Below are 13,314 nucleotides of genomic sequence, written 5' to 3' on the forward strand. Positions count from 1 at the left end.
CCGTGTGTGCTGAGGCCGCAGCCCCGAGGGCCGCCCGTGTGTGCTGAGGCCGCCCCACGCAGCCCTGAGGGCCGCGCGTGTGTGCGGAGGGGCTGCACTGGTCTGGGGGTGAGCTCAGCTCAACGACACCCTGAGGGACCCGGCCGGCCATCAGGTCTGCAGAATAAGGAACGGTTAGGGTGCTGGAGGACAGCTGGACCGGGAGCCCCGGAACTGTGTATCGCTGGAAGAGCGGCCAGGAGTGCGGGCGACCCCCGCAGCAGCGCTTCAGTGAGAAGCCGGGAGTTGTTGAAAACAACTCAGATCTGAAATCGCTCAAATGCACCTCCTCATAAAAGCGGGGTTTGGGATGCCACCCGTGGCCAGATTAACCCCTGAAAGTGGGGTTCCGGTTCAGAGGCTGGGCCGGAAGCACATAGTGTGGGATTCCGTGCAGGGGACGGCGACAGCCCTGACACTGTGTTCCAGGCCGGCCTGGGATCCAGAAACAAAGGCAGCCCAAAGCCTGTGCGTGCAAGTCCAGCACCGTGGCCGATGCTGAGCATGCATCCCGCATGGATGCTGCTTCCGGTCCTGGCTGCCCACAGCGGAGGATGGCCCGAGCCCCTGGGTCCCTGCACCCATGTGGGGACCTGGAGGCAGCACTGGCCCTTGCAGACGTCTGGGGAGTGAACCAGCAGATGGAAACTGTCTCTTTCTATGTAAATGTACATTTCCAGTAAAATAAACTCTTCAGATAAATAAATCTTAAAAAGTAAGCAGCCGTGCAAATGACACGCTAATGGCCTTCAGACACGCTAATAGCGTCAGGCTAAGCACTTCGGACGCATTAGAAAACGTTTCACAGTTGCAAAAGAACATCCTAAGTGCGTGCAATGTGAAGTCCACACGGGGCTTATTGCAAATTCACATTTGTCCAACAGGTAAGCCAGAGAACAGATGGGTCGAGAATGGAGAGAAGGGGGAAACTGCTCCCAGAAGATAAAGCATTGCCCGGGTCTCCCAGTCAGGGCACCGCGACAGTGGCCCAGAGCCATGGCGAGTAACAGGAGAGAGCTGACGCCAGCCAGCCTGGGCAGTCGGACTAGTCCAGCTAACCAGTGCGTGCGGGACGGGTGAGCTCCATCGGCCACTGAGGAGAGCCAAGTCGAGCTCCCGTCACAGTCGAGGTGTTAAGCAGGGCTCTGAGGGCTCACAGAGCCGAAGGAATGCTGGCAGCGAAGCGTTGGGGGCACACACGCAGCAGAAGCGGCAAGCCCCTGGTGTGGGCACGTGGAAGTTGGCAGCTCAGAGGGGTGCTCCAGGGCATCCCGGAGAGCGCGTGCTTTGTGGCCGTTAGGGAAGTCGGGAACAGCCAGGGCTGGGAACACAGGCCGCAGGATCTCCAGGAAGTCATGGCTACCAGTCCAGGACTCAGGAAGTCTGCGGCAAGCTGGCTTGTGGTGGTTCTGTCCCGGGAGCGATGCTATTCGTGTCCGAATGCCCCTTGGAAGAGAAGGTTCTGTGCTGCTTTAGAGGGCAGACTGGGTGGTACTCCAAGGGTATGAGTGGGAAAGACACGTGAGAATGTTCCAGGTGGTGGCGAGGACACATGCCGACGGGGGCGTCGATGGGGAGGCTGGACCCAAGAGCTGACCACTGGGAGGGAGGGGGACCAGCCCCTACTGAGAGGCACCCTTCTGAGAGGAGGGTAAGATGGCGCCCAGAGCTGAGGGGCAGGATGAGCAAACAAACCCCAGTAAAGATGACAGAATGTTCTCTTCCTGAAGAAGAGAAACACAAGCTTGATCTGATAAAAGTAGCTGCGGAGAAACAAGCCCTCTATTAACTGGGTGTCAGCTGCTAGACTTTCAGACAGTTACTTAATGACACACAAATAAAACTTCGAGATGTGTGCATAGTCTTTCGCCTGGTGATTCTAATTCTAGCACGTCATTCCAATAAATAAAGCCTGGAGCAGGCATGAAGCCCAGCAGTTAAAATACCGGTTGGGACGCCCACGTCCCATCCCAGTCCTCGGCCGTGGCTCCTGGTTGCAAGGATGGACCAAGGACCTGGCTTCCTGCCACAGGCGTGGGAGACCCGGATGGAGTTCCCAGCTGCTTGGCCTGGGCTGAGGCTGGTGGGCGCGTGGGACCTATATCAGAGAACAGGAGCTCATGCAAGTAATACATCAGTGAGTGAATGAGTTAACACGCAAATAAGGGTATTGATGGGCGTTTAACTAAAAGGGTCCCAAAAGCAATAGTTAGTTGGAATGAACTTTTTTCAGAAACAAATAGGTGGTTATGAAAAGAAATGTACCCTCTTGTTTTAGGAGGAAAAGAGGAATCCGGCTTTCTGTTGGCGGGCGTGGGGAGCAGCAGAAGGTGGTCGGAGGATGGAGGCCCCCGCCACCCGCGGGGGTGTCCAGGGGGTGTCCAGGCGGAGTCCCAGGCCTTTCTGTCCTGATCTGGAGGCTGATCTAGTGAATGAACAATTCTTTGTCTCTAACTTGCCTCTCAAATAAGCAAAGTAAATCCTAAGGAAGGAAGGCCACAGCACAGCATCCCAGCACGGTAGGATTTCCAGAGGTGGAGACAGTCATGCCAGGCTCGTAGCACCGCCTTCCCAAAGAGGAGTAGCCGCCATCTTAGCTAGCTCACTAAAGTCTCGGTGGACATGCACTCCTCTTGTCTTCATGTTTTCAGTAATCCAGCAGGACTCCAAGTTAATCAACCAGCCTGCAGGGTAGGCATATGACAAGCTAGTCTGGCATCACAGCATGCCCAGTAGGTGAGGGAGATGCTGCAGAGGTGGTTCAGGTCTCCATGCCCAGGCCAGTTCTGGGCTCATTCTGTGGCCCTGGGACTCCCGGCCAGCTGCCCGTGAACCCACCAAGGTCACTGCAGAGGAAGACGATGAGTCCCCAGGGTCAGAGTCTGGCATCTCTGCAAGGTGGCGGGAAGGGGCCTTGCCATCCCCTGACACTCACTCAGCTGCCAGTCCCAAGCTGCCAGTGTACCATGGCATGGTACGGAGGAAGGGGCTACAGCACTGAAGTTGGCAGGCCAGGTGGAGAGGGGGCTTGGCTCGGGTCCCGTCCCTGGGGACCTGGCTGTTTCTGGCAAGCAATGAGCCAGATGTGCAGGAGATGAAGCAACGAGTGTGGGCACAGCAGCTTCAGAAGGCTGCCTGCCAAGTGCCTAGGCCTGGGTCTCCCAAAAGCACAGCCCAGCAAGCAGCTGTTTGGCCATGTGATGGCCGCAGGCAGGAGGGCTGGGCTGGCTGTCCATCCTGGAAAGGACAGGGAATGGAGGTCCCAGGGCAGAGGTCACAGCCCCTGCACTGCCCATCAAGCAAGTGTGAGGTCCAGCAGTCTCGCAGTCCACTGCCCCTCCCTGCTCATGGGCAGTGCACCAGGCAGGAAGCCAAGGGGGCTGGCGTTCACTGCACCTGCGCTGCGGGAGCTGCAGCCCTGGGACAAGCACAGAATCCAGAGAACTGGGAAGTCACGCACTGTGACGTTACGACACCAGCCAGCTCAGGTGTCCATCAGAATGCCTGGGACCCACCAGGCCTGCCCATGAAATGAGAAGAAGGGGGCTCGGAGGGGCTCAGGGTGGACGCCTCAGGCCCATCACCAAGTCAGAGAGGCTCCCGCACCTCCAGATGTTGGAGGGACTCTTTGCCTCCCCAGGCTTCGCCCTGCTCCAGAGCGGAGCTTCAGCCACCAGCCTAAAGGAGCCTTGCTCTTCAGCCAGGCCCTGAAACAGGCTCTGCCCACCCCCACAGGCCCCCAGGCTCTACTGTGGCACAATTGGCCTCTGGGAGGTCCCAGAGGTCACCCCTCCCGTATGCCCAGGAACGGCTTTGAGCCGTGAGGCCATAGACCCCTGAGACACCCTGAGAAGCAGGGCACACAGGCCCCAGGGGACACCTGCCTTGGTCGCACAGACCTCTCATGGTGGGATGGGGTCGGGGGTGGGAAGGGGGCTCCCACGGGGCAAACACTAACCTAGGACCACTCGTGCCCAGGGTCAGAGAGGATCAGAAACAGCCAGAGCAACCCAACTCACAGGCAGGAAAGGCCAGTAGGGGTGAGATGGGTCTGCCAGGGTGAAGACAGGAAGTGAGGGAACTGGCTGGGAGCAGGGGCTGTGCGGGGAGACGGGACGTGCTCCTTGGGCTGGCCGTGTCTCCGGCTCTGAGAAGGCAGAACAGGACCATACCAAGGCCTGCCCAGCCAGTCATGGCAGCCCCAAGCCGTGGCCTGGGAGCCCAGCTGCAGAGAGAGCTGGGGCGTTTGCTAGGACACAAGGTAAGCAGGGCACGGGGTAAAGGACAGAGGTGTGATGGTCCTGTGGGTGCAAGTCCCTGGGGCTGATGTGGGTGTTCAGTGGGCTGTGTAGGCTGGGTCCCACTCCTGGGGGGAGCTGGGAAGCTGCAGTCCGGGTCCCACAGGGTGGCAACCATCGTGCTGGAACACTGGGCGTGCATGTCTCAGGCACTATGACTCCACGTACAAGAACAGGATGCACTGTGGGTCCCCCCAACCAAGGGCAGAGAAGGAGCTGGAGATGCGTCAGTGAAGACAGAGGCTTGTCCTCAGGGGGCTGGGGTGCCGGGGCCAGCTGCACAGGGAGGCCTCGGAGGAGCCCTGCCCGGCTTGTCCTCAGGGGGCTGACTTGTACCATTTCCTGCTGTTAATCAAAGTACCTGAGGGTGGACCACCAATGGACAAGAACCTGTTTCAGAACCTTCCAGGGGCCCAGAGTCCATCGCCAGCTGCCTCTTTGCCACTGGGGAGGGCATCAGATGGCTGAGCAGAGCCGCTGAAGCTCAGAGAGAGACATGGGGGCATGCCACACCCTCAGCCCCTTGTAACCCATTGGTGTGCAATCACTCTCAAACGGGGTTCACGCTGGGACTCGGGGTGAGTTCCAGGACATGACACCTGAAAGACACATTCCAACTTTGGAAAGTCTCTCTGTGTCTATCTGGAACCTGAACCCACTCCAGCTCCTGGGTCTTCCAGCAGAGGGGCACCCTGGACCGGAGCTACATGGGATTCCCACAGCTTCAGCCTCACTCAGAGACAGCTCAGGACCAGAAAGCTTGAGGGTGACATGGGGTGGGCGTTCAGTGCCCCAGTAAGACAGGGGTGCCCGAGCACATGTCCTGGGGAGCAGCAGGTAACAGCTGTTTCAGGTGACCCTGGCTGTCCCAGGCATTTGGGGCACTAACCTGCCAGTAGATCTCTCTGCCTCCCTCCGTCTCTCTCTCTCCGCCTCTACCTTTCAAGTAAAATACAAAAATAAATGAATGAGTATATAGGACTTACTTATTTGTAGGTCATTATGAACCCCAAAAGGACACATTCCCCATGGGAAGCGTTGGCAGCCTAGGGAAGATCCAGAACGTGGAGCGCAAGTGGGGTGCCTAAGAAGCTGCTGAGGAACCAGGGAGTGGCAACACAGCCAGCCTACAGGCTGCTTCTCCTTCCTGCCCCCCATCCTCCCAGGCACCAGCCCGGGGGCCAGGCTCTACTGTGGGCATCTACTGAGCCGCTGGGCATCCCACCTCCATGTAAGAACAAGCACAGCCTGGGCCGTAACAGACGGGGCTCTAGCTGTGTGTTCCAGGCTGTGCCACACACTTCCCCGAGCCCGGCGGCTGAGGCCTGTGCCCACTGTCCTCCTGTCCACCTGTGGGACAGGAGCACAGCCTGTTTCCCTAGGGCACTCTGTTTGTGGCCTCTGGGGGGAGCTCAGGGTATGTGTGGGTGGGGACTGCAGCTCATCTGGGACCCGGGCTCCTCTTCCTGGTACGCTGGCCACTGGGCAGGCTCAGTTCCCTCTGCTTGCACATTGAGGTGCACACTAGCTCCCTGGCTGTCATCCCTGCTGCCGCCCAGGTTTCACTGGCTGGAAACCGGATTGAAACACAGTAGCCAGGACTCGAACCTGTGCTCCAGTGTGGGACACGGGCACTGCCAGCAGCTTAGACCACTGCATCCAGTGCCCACCCCTTACCATTGGCCTTCTCAAAACAAGTGCCGACGCAGCTGGAGGTGGCACACTTCTGCTGCCCTCACAGGTGCGGTAGCAGGACCTTTAGAACGAATTGAGGAGGCTGAAACATGCCAGTGTCGCTGTTGCAAACTGCCGCTTAAACCGCGGCTCCACGGCGCTGGCCACAGTCACAGTGCCTCTGGGACACCCGGAAAATCCCTTCGTCACGCGGAGCAGCGATGTCACTCCCAGACACACCCTGTGGCATGGAGGATTTGAGCTGGAAATGCTTGAAAAGCATTGGTTGTGAGAAAGCATGTGAACCCCTCTTCTCTTCTGGAGAAATGAGATGATGCGTAACTTCCGCCCCACCCCCCACCCATGAGCCAGGGCAAGATAGGAAGGCGCCGTGGAAGAACCCTGCAACACGCCTGCCTGCCCGGCGAAGGCAGTGCTGCTCCTCCTTGCCTGCCTGAAGGCAGACCCAGCACGCCCTGCTCCGCCCAGAGGAAGGGCAGCTAGGTCCCCCAGTTCTTTGGATCTCTGCTCACTCCTGTGTTCGGCTCTCAGGCCAAGCTGGAAACAGAGGGTCAGCTCCCCTACAGTGACATCACCCCCACCCCACCCACCTTCACATAGCAGGCTCCTGGGGACCCCGTGCGTCGTGCTGTCACCATGGGACTCCTCATGCTCGCTCTCCAGCCGCTGGCAGTGCACAAGGTTGACTCCTTAGCCCACACTCACACTGGTCTCCTGGCCTAGCGTTTGGCCACTGGCTGGTGTGTGTGTGTGTGTGTGTGTGTGTGTGTGTGTGAGACTCACCACACAAGCCTGTGAAGCCTGGGTCCGCTGCTCTTAGTGTGCAGAATTTACTCCTGATGGGACCTTGAGTGGAGGCTTGGAAGGAATGGGCTTAGCAGGTGGCCAGCCCTGGCCTGTGGAGTAGTGGTGGTGACAGGGAAGCTCCAGGGTGAGCCCCCAGCAGGGCTCCCTGCTCTCCTGGCTAGGACAGGAAATGAGCCGCAAAGACACTCAGCAGGTCTTTCTATGCCAGCGTGAGCCACAACACCCGACTGCAGCAAAGAAGACAAGAAGATGGCAGGCCTCGGGGTGAGGACTGCTGAGCCCAGGCACCAGGAGGGGACCCGGAAGCCAAAGCTTTTCAAGTTTCCAGCACTGCAGGGAGGTGACGCAAACCCTGCTGGCTAACATTTTTAGAGAAAGCACTAAAATACTTACAACAGCCCAGGCAGCAGGGAGGGTGGCAGAGAAGGGAAGAGGAACAAAGGAGACCAATCAGCCCAAAGAAAAGGGGGCCTGGGACGCATACACAGCAGGCCCAGAGTGAAGTCGGGAAATGAGTCCAGCTTGCGCAGCGTTCACAATGGACGTCAATGGATTACATTTGCCAGTTAAAGCCAGCTTGGCAGACTGGGTTTAAAAATAAAAGCATCTCCCTCCTATTTACAAGTGATTGCACGAAACATGAAAAGACAGAAAAGCCGAGAGTCAGAAAGAGGGGGAAAATGCTGCCAACAGTCACCAGGCACGGCCTGCAGTTGTTATCCTGTCAGTCAAGACGGGCTCCAGGAGAAGACGTTCTTGGAGGGGGTGCAAGTCACTTGGAAGGTCAGCAAATCCAGACTCTGCATCTGGCAAGCCAGCCTCAAAATACCAGGAAGAAGTATTTTTTTTTTAATCCCAAGGAGAAATTTATAGACCCAGAATACTGGGGAACTCTTCTCCTTTGATAAGCAAATGACAAGATTGGGTTACTGAAGCTGACAGCGGGTGGGAAGAGCATTCTTCCCAGACACATGCAGAACGCGTCCATTTCGTCTGTGGTCACCCACGGGAGCATCAGTGCCACACAGTGATGGGATCACACAGCAGCGGCCAAAAGGTGGTGCCAAGGATGTCCACAGGCAAGCCACGGGGTTAACATCAGAGCCCAGCACGGTGGCTGGACCTCAAAACCAAATGTAGAAATTTGCAGTGTGTCTTTACAGCGATTAGAAACACTCAGCGTTTTAAAGATCCCATTTGTAACACAAAACCTTTGTGATATCAAGGACGGCTCTAACAAAAATTGCACAAAATCTTTACAGAATAACTATGAAGTGCATTAAAAGATGTTTGAAAGATTCCATGAGGGTTATCCAGGCTCAGTCAAATGCATACCATGTTCATGGATGGAAAGCTCAAAAAACCACAAAAAAAGCTTGAAAATCCAAGTTATTCTGAAACATCAAGGCAATTTCTGGAAGGTTGTTTCTGGAGAGCAGTGTGGTGGTGGGAAAGTGCTGGCACCAGCATCACTTCTTGTCTAAGCTCTAGGAACTTTGCCCTCGACCTGCAGGTGTGGAAATGGTGACAAAAAGCAAAGTAACAACACAGAATCCATACTGTACCACGTGCCTGTGTGACAAGCTGATCTAGGAGCATAGGAACAAGTTCTCAGTCACGCGGGCTTGAATAACGGGGTCTTCCCTCTCAATAAAAAATGATCCAATGACCCTCTCACACTCAACATATACACTTGGTGAGAAAAAAAAAATCTGCAAGAAAGGAAATGCAGGGGGCATGGTTCATGACCTCAGAAAAAAGTTCTACAGAACACAGAACATAAACCAAACCATAAAGTAAAATTGTTAAGAATTTGGCCTTACTGTTCAATGTCAATGAGCTTCTACTTCACCCGTTTGAAGGAATCACAAAAAGAGGAGACAGCTCGGGCCAGCGTCACGGCTAAAGTCCTCGCCTTGAACGCCCCGGGATCCCATCTGGGCGCCGGTTCTAATCCCGGCAGCTCCACTTCCCATCCAGCTCCCTACTGTGGCCTGGGAAAGCAGTCGAGGACGGCCCAATGCCTTGGGACCCTGCACCCTTGTTGGAGACCCAGAAGAGGTTCCTGGTTCCCGGCTTCAGATCAGCACAGCACCGGCCGTTGTGCTCACTTGGGGAGTGAAACATTGGATGGAAGATCTTCCTCTCTGTCTCTCCTCCTCTCTGTATATCTGACTTTGTAATAAAATAAAATAAATCTTTAAAAAAAAAAAAAAAAAGAGGAGACAGATTGCCTGACAAAGGGGTGGGGCGGCTGCAACGCACGCCTGGCGGGTGGGGATCAAGACGCCACACCCACTCCGAAACACACTGGTTTGGGTTTTTATTTGTGTCCTTGCAAGTTTTCCTGCTAATAAGTGTGTACCTACCACAGTCAGTCTTTCGCTCAGTATTCACCCTACAGAAATGAATATTTCTAAACTCACATCAAAATGTGCATATCAGCAGCTTAGCCTCCCCAGGCACTGCAGCAAGGCCTTTGAATGGCTGAGTGAATAAACAACGAACGGGACCTTGTCACGGTGGAACACTATACACCAGCCACAGGAAGTGAGACACGTGGGCACACACAGGCCACGCAAGGACACGCACCTCAGCCCGCGTTTCTATTCCGTGCCACGTGACACACACAGCAAAGGACAAGCTGACAAAATGGTGGAGACAGTGAAGGGACACAGGGTCCAGTGTTCTCTCACACCAGGCAGGACGTGCTGGTCTCGTGTTCATTGAGGAACTTGACCTCATGCAACTCGTAGTCCTTAACAGACACAGACTGAACAGTGTCACCGCTGTGGTCCAGAACAGGCAGAGATTGGGTGTTGTTTCACAGCACAATTAAAGGCATCAGCAGTTGCACAACTGAGGTTCATATTCCAGTGGATGGCGGCGTGGAGAGTCAAATTCCACAGGCCTGAGTCAGTTATTGCATGAAAATCAAATCACCATTTTACTCACAGGTGGCTTCAAAGACACAAACAATAACTCCAGAATATCAAAGTGATAATTCAAGTGAATATGAGGACTTGGGCAAATTGACAATTTTACTTTTCCAGTAAATTTCTTCTACCTGGTACCCAGGTACTTTATTTTTCAGGCACCTTGATGTTTTGAATGACTTTTGTTGGAAAGAAAGAAACTTATGGGAAAGGAAGTCTCATCAAGATTTCACAATTAATGTGGGTATTCCTCACTACTCTGTAACCCAAATGATGCATTGCTCACCATGTAGATTGCTTAACAGCTCACGCAGTCGCAGTGTAACATGTGAGCGCTTGGTGCAGCAAGGAGCTGGGGAGAGCCACTATAGCCTTTCCTCCGTCTTCCTCACGACCACACAAAGGCCAGAATCTTTCTCTGTGGCATGGACGAGGACAGGGCACCTGGAGAACCAAGTCACCCAGCCTGGGGTGTGACCTGACCAGTGCGCTGCAGGGTGTCGAAGAAGTTCTAGGAAAATGGAATAGAAAGATAGGTTTATGTTGGTGCAAACACAAAGACGGACCTTCCAGAAGCACATGAAGACATCACATCCTGTAAGCACGCACAGCTTTCGAAATGCTTTTTGCATTTCCCTACCATCCCATGTTCCACGAGCTCTTGGAAGCACCTCACATCAGTGTTGCTCATGACTGGAGCTCTGCAGGGACCGGGTCTCCTCACTCCATATCACCACAGGCAGAGAAGGACATGGGAGTGGCAGAGATCACGTGACCAGTAGGATGGTGGACGAGTTGAGTTCCTTCTGGGAGCAGCCCCAAATGCCCATCCTTAAAAAAAAAAAAAAAAAAAAAAAAAAACAACCACACATTTATTTATTTTTAAATGTTGCTTATAGAATTGAGAGGGATTCATGTCCATGTGAGTCTCTGATTAGGGTGGTAAGGGTTGAGGTACGGAGGAAAGTGGGCGGGTGGGACAGGAAGAGGAAGGGGCTGCTGCTCGCTGTCAAACGACATCAGCACCTGCTGATGGAAGATGGTCATTGATGGTGCCTCAGAGACCCCAACGTGGGAAAGAGGGTTCCAAGGGTGCAACTTGGGTGGTTTTGATAATTCTGAGACATGCCCATCAGTTTTTGTTGCTCCAGAGTTAAGAAAATCTTCCCAGGGTCTATTGCTTGACCAAGTCCACCCTAATGCATCCACAGACCCAGAAACTTGCTGCAAAGCCTGGCCAGGAGAGTGGTCCAACCTGTTCTGATTTCAATTATCTGATGAGGCGCTTGATGTCCCCATGTATATCTGGGCACCTTGTCCAAAGCATGGGCCTCAGCAACTGAAGAGACCCGGTCCTGGCACATGTATTCCAAGGTCAGGCCACATATCTTGTGATCTTCCCAGTGGCTAGGGTTTGAGTACAACAATCTAGTTGGGGAGTCCCCCGAGAAACCTTGCCTGAGGTGACGTCAGACTTGACTCTACGTGTGTACCAGCCAGTGCAGAGTCACGTTCAGCCTGTCACCGGCACCAGCCAGTACATCTACCAGTGGATGTAGCTGCCTAGCCAATTGCGCCGTAGCCTCACCTCACATGCAAACTCAGGTGCTATGGTCTAGCCCAGCCCAGCTCACCACAGGCCAGTCTTCATGCACACCAGTAGGTGCAGAAATCTAGTCAGAGCTACCTCCAATAATCCCCACCAGGCCTGCCCCACAGCCCCAACTTTCGCATGTGTCAGCAGGCGCAGTGGCCTAGCCCAGTCCATCCTACATCCCATTTGGCTCTCGTGACACACAGCTGCTGCAGCTAACTCAGCCCCACCCGCCCCCAGACCTGGTCCACATGTGTATCAATGGGTGCTGCCACCTCCACCAGCCTGTCTCTCATGCTCACCAGCAGGAGCTATAGCCCAGCGGGGGAGTGCTCACAGTTCCCCTAACAGACCTGCTCCCAGCACCAGATCTTGTGCCTGCCACAGAGTATCATGGTCTAGCCTGACATAACTTGCAACGAGTCCTAGTACCTGCCAGCTGGTGCTGCAGGCCTAATCCTGTTGGCATGCATCCATTCTGATTCTTGTGTGAACCAGTGGGTGCAGCAGCCTAGCCCAGCCTGGCCCGCCTCCAGTCCTAGCTTTTATGTGCACCAGTGCAAGCAGCAGCTCAGCCAGGGGTCCCCGAGTTCCTCTACCAGGCCTGCTCCAAGCCCTGGTTTTGTGCAGCCCAGTCTTGGCATTCACCAGCAGGTGCTACAGCCTAGCTCGGCCCAGCCCCTCTAAGTCCCAGTCCTGGAGATGGAGCTCCCAACACACAGACCCAGTTGAAGCCAAATGCAAGCCACAGCACCTGCCTCCGCATCAGCCTTCCCTTCCCCTCTGTGACCTAGCATGCAGCAGGGGTCCAGCGGGCTGGGCCAGGAACATCTGTCAAGGGCGGAGCCAACTCCTGAAGCAGACCTAGCTGATGGAAGGCTCTGTGTTCCCAGGCCGACCACACATCTTGTTCTTCCCGTTTCCAGCCCTCGCTGCCAACAGCTTAGTAGAATGTAAGAGTAATTAACTACCCATCCTTGAGTGACACAAGGGCCTCTGTTCCATCACACCAAAGTGAGAGCCTTTTGGGGACCAGCCGCCCTTGTTAGCAGGGACCTCACTGGGTCTCTGGGAGGTGCTGGTGCTGGGGGCTCTACCCAGGTCCCTGTCGCCACAGCTGCCTGGCTGCTTAGTGCACTTGGGAGCCACCAGGCCATCACGGCACCAACGCAAGGACGCCTGGCTTTCTGCTTTTTTTTTTTTTTTCTCCCCACTGAACCATTCAAGTGAGAAACATTTGGAGATTTATAATCAGGGCACACAACCAAATGGCAGCCGAAGCTTTTGTTAAATATAATTAATTTTTCTTGGCTTCCTTCCCCTGTCGTGACAAAGCTGGATCTTTCCCGTTTGTCCTACTTAGAGGGGGAGCATTCTCCTTCCCCCAAGAATCTCAGACAGCCACGGACACGTTCCTGGGAGCCTGGGCTTCCTCTCCAGGCACCCGCTGGTGCAGGGACACAGAGGCCCGCCCAGCGTTCAAGAACAAATACAGAAAAAAGCAGTAATGGACGGGGCTCCACCCTGGGTGAAGCAGGGTGGGCGGGTCTGGCTCATTTTGAGGGGACACGGGCAGCCATGCTAGCTTGGCCGGGGCCATGGGTTGAATGAGGGGATGGCAGTGGAAAAAATGATGCTTCTTGCATCTCCGCGTTTTCCCTGGACACAGTCTTGAACACGTACACGCACGTTGCCATTAGGTCCCAAGAGCCGCCGGAGAAGCATAGCGGAGAGAATGTTGGTTTTCCAATAGCGGATGGATGCGATTCGCCCCGGTGTCGGCTCTAAGTGGCGGTATTGACTTGGGCTGAGTGATGCGGCTGGCCTGCGCCCACTGAAATATTGATGGCACATTCCACGAAGCCACAGAGCGGCTCCACGAAGCGCAGCGAGCCGGGCTAATGGCGCTTTCCTCCCTGGGGATGGCGGCTGCGCCCATGATATG

This window comes from Ochotona princeps, chromosome 5 (genome assembly GCF_030435755.1).
Source record: "Ochotona princeps isolate mOchPri1 chromosome 5, mOchPri1.hap1, whole genome shotgun sequence".
NCBI lineage: Eukaryota > Metazoa > Chordata > Mammalia > Lagomorpha > Ochotonidae > Ochotona > Ochotona princeps.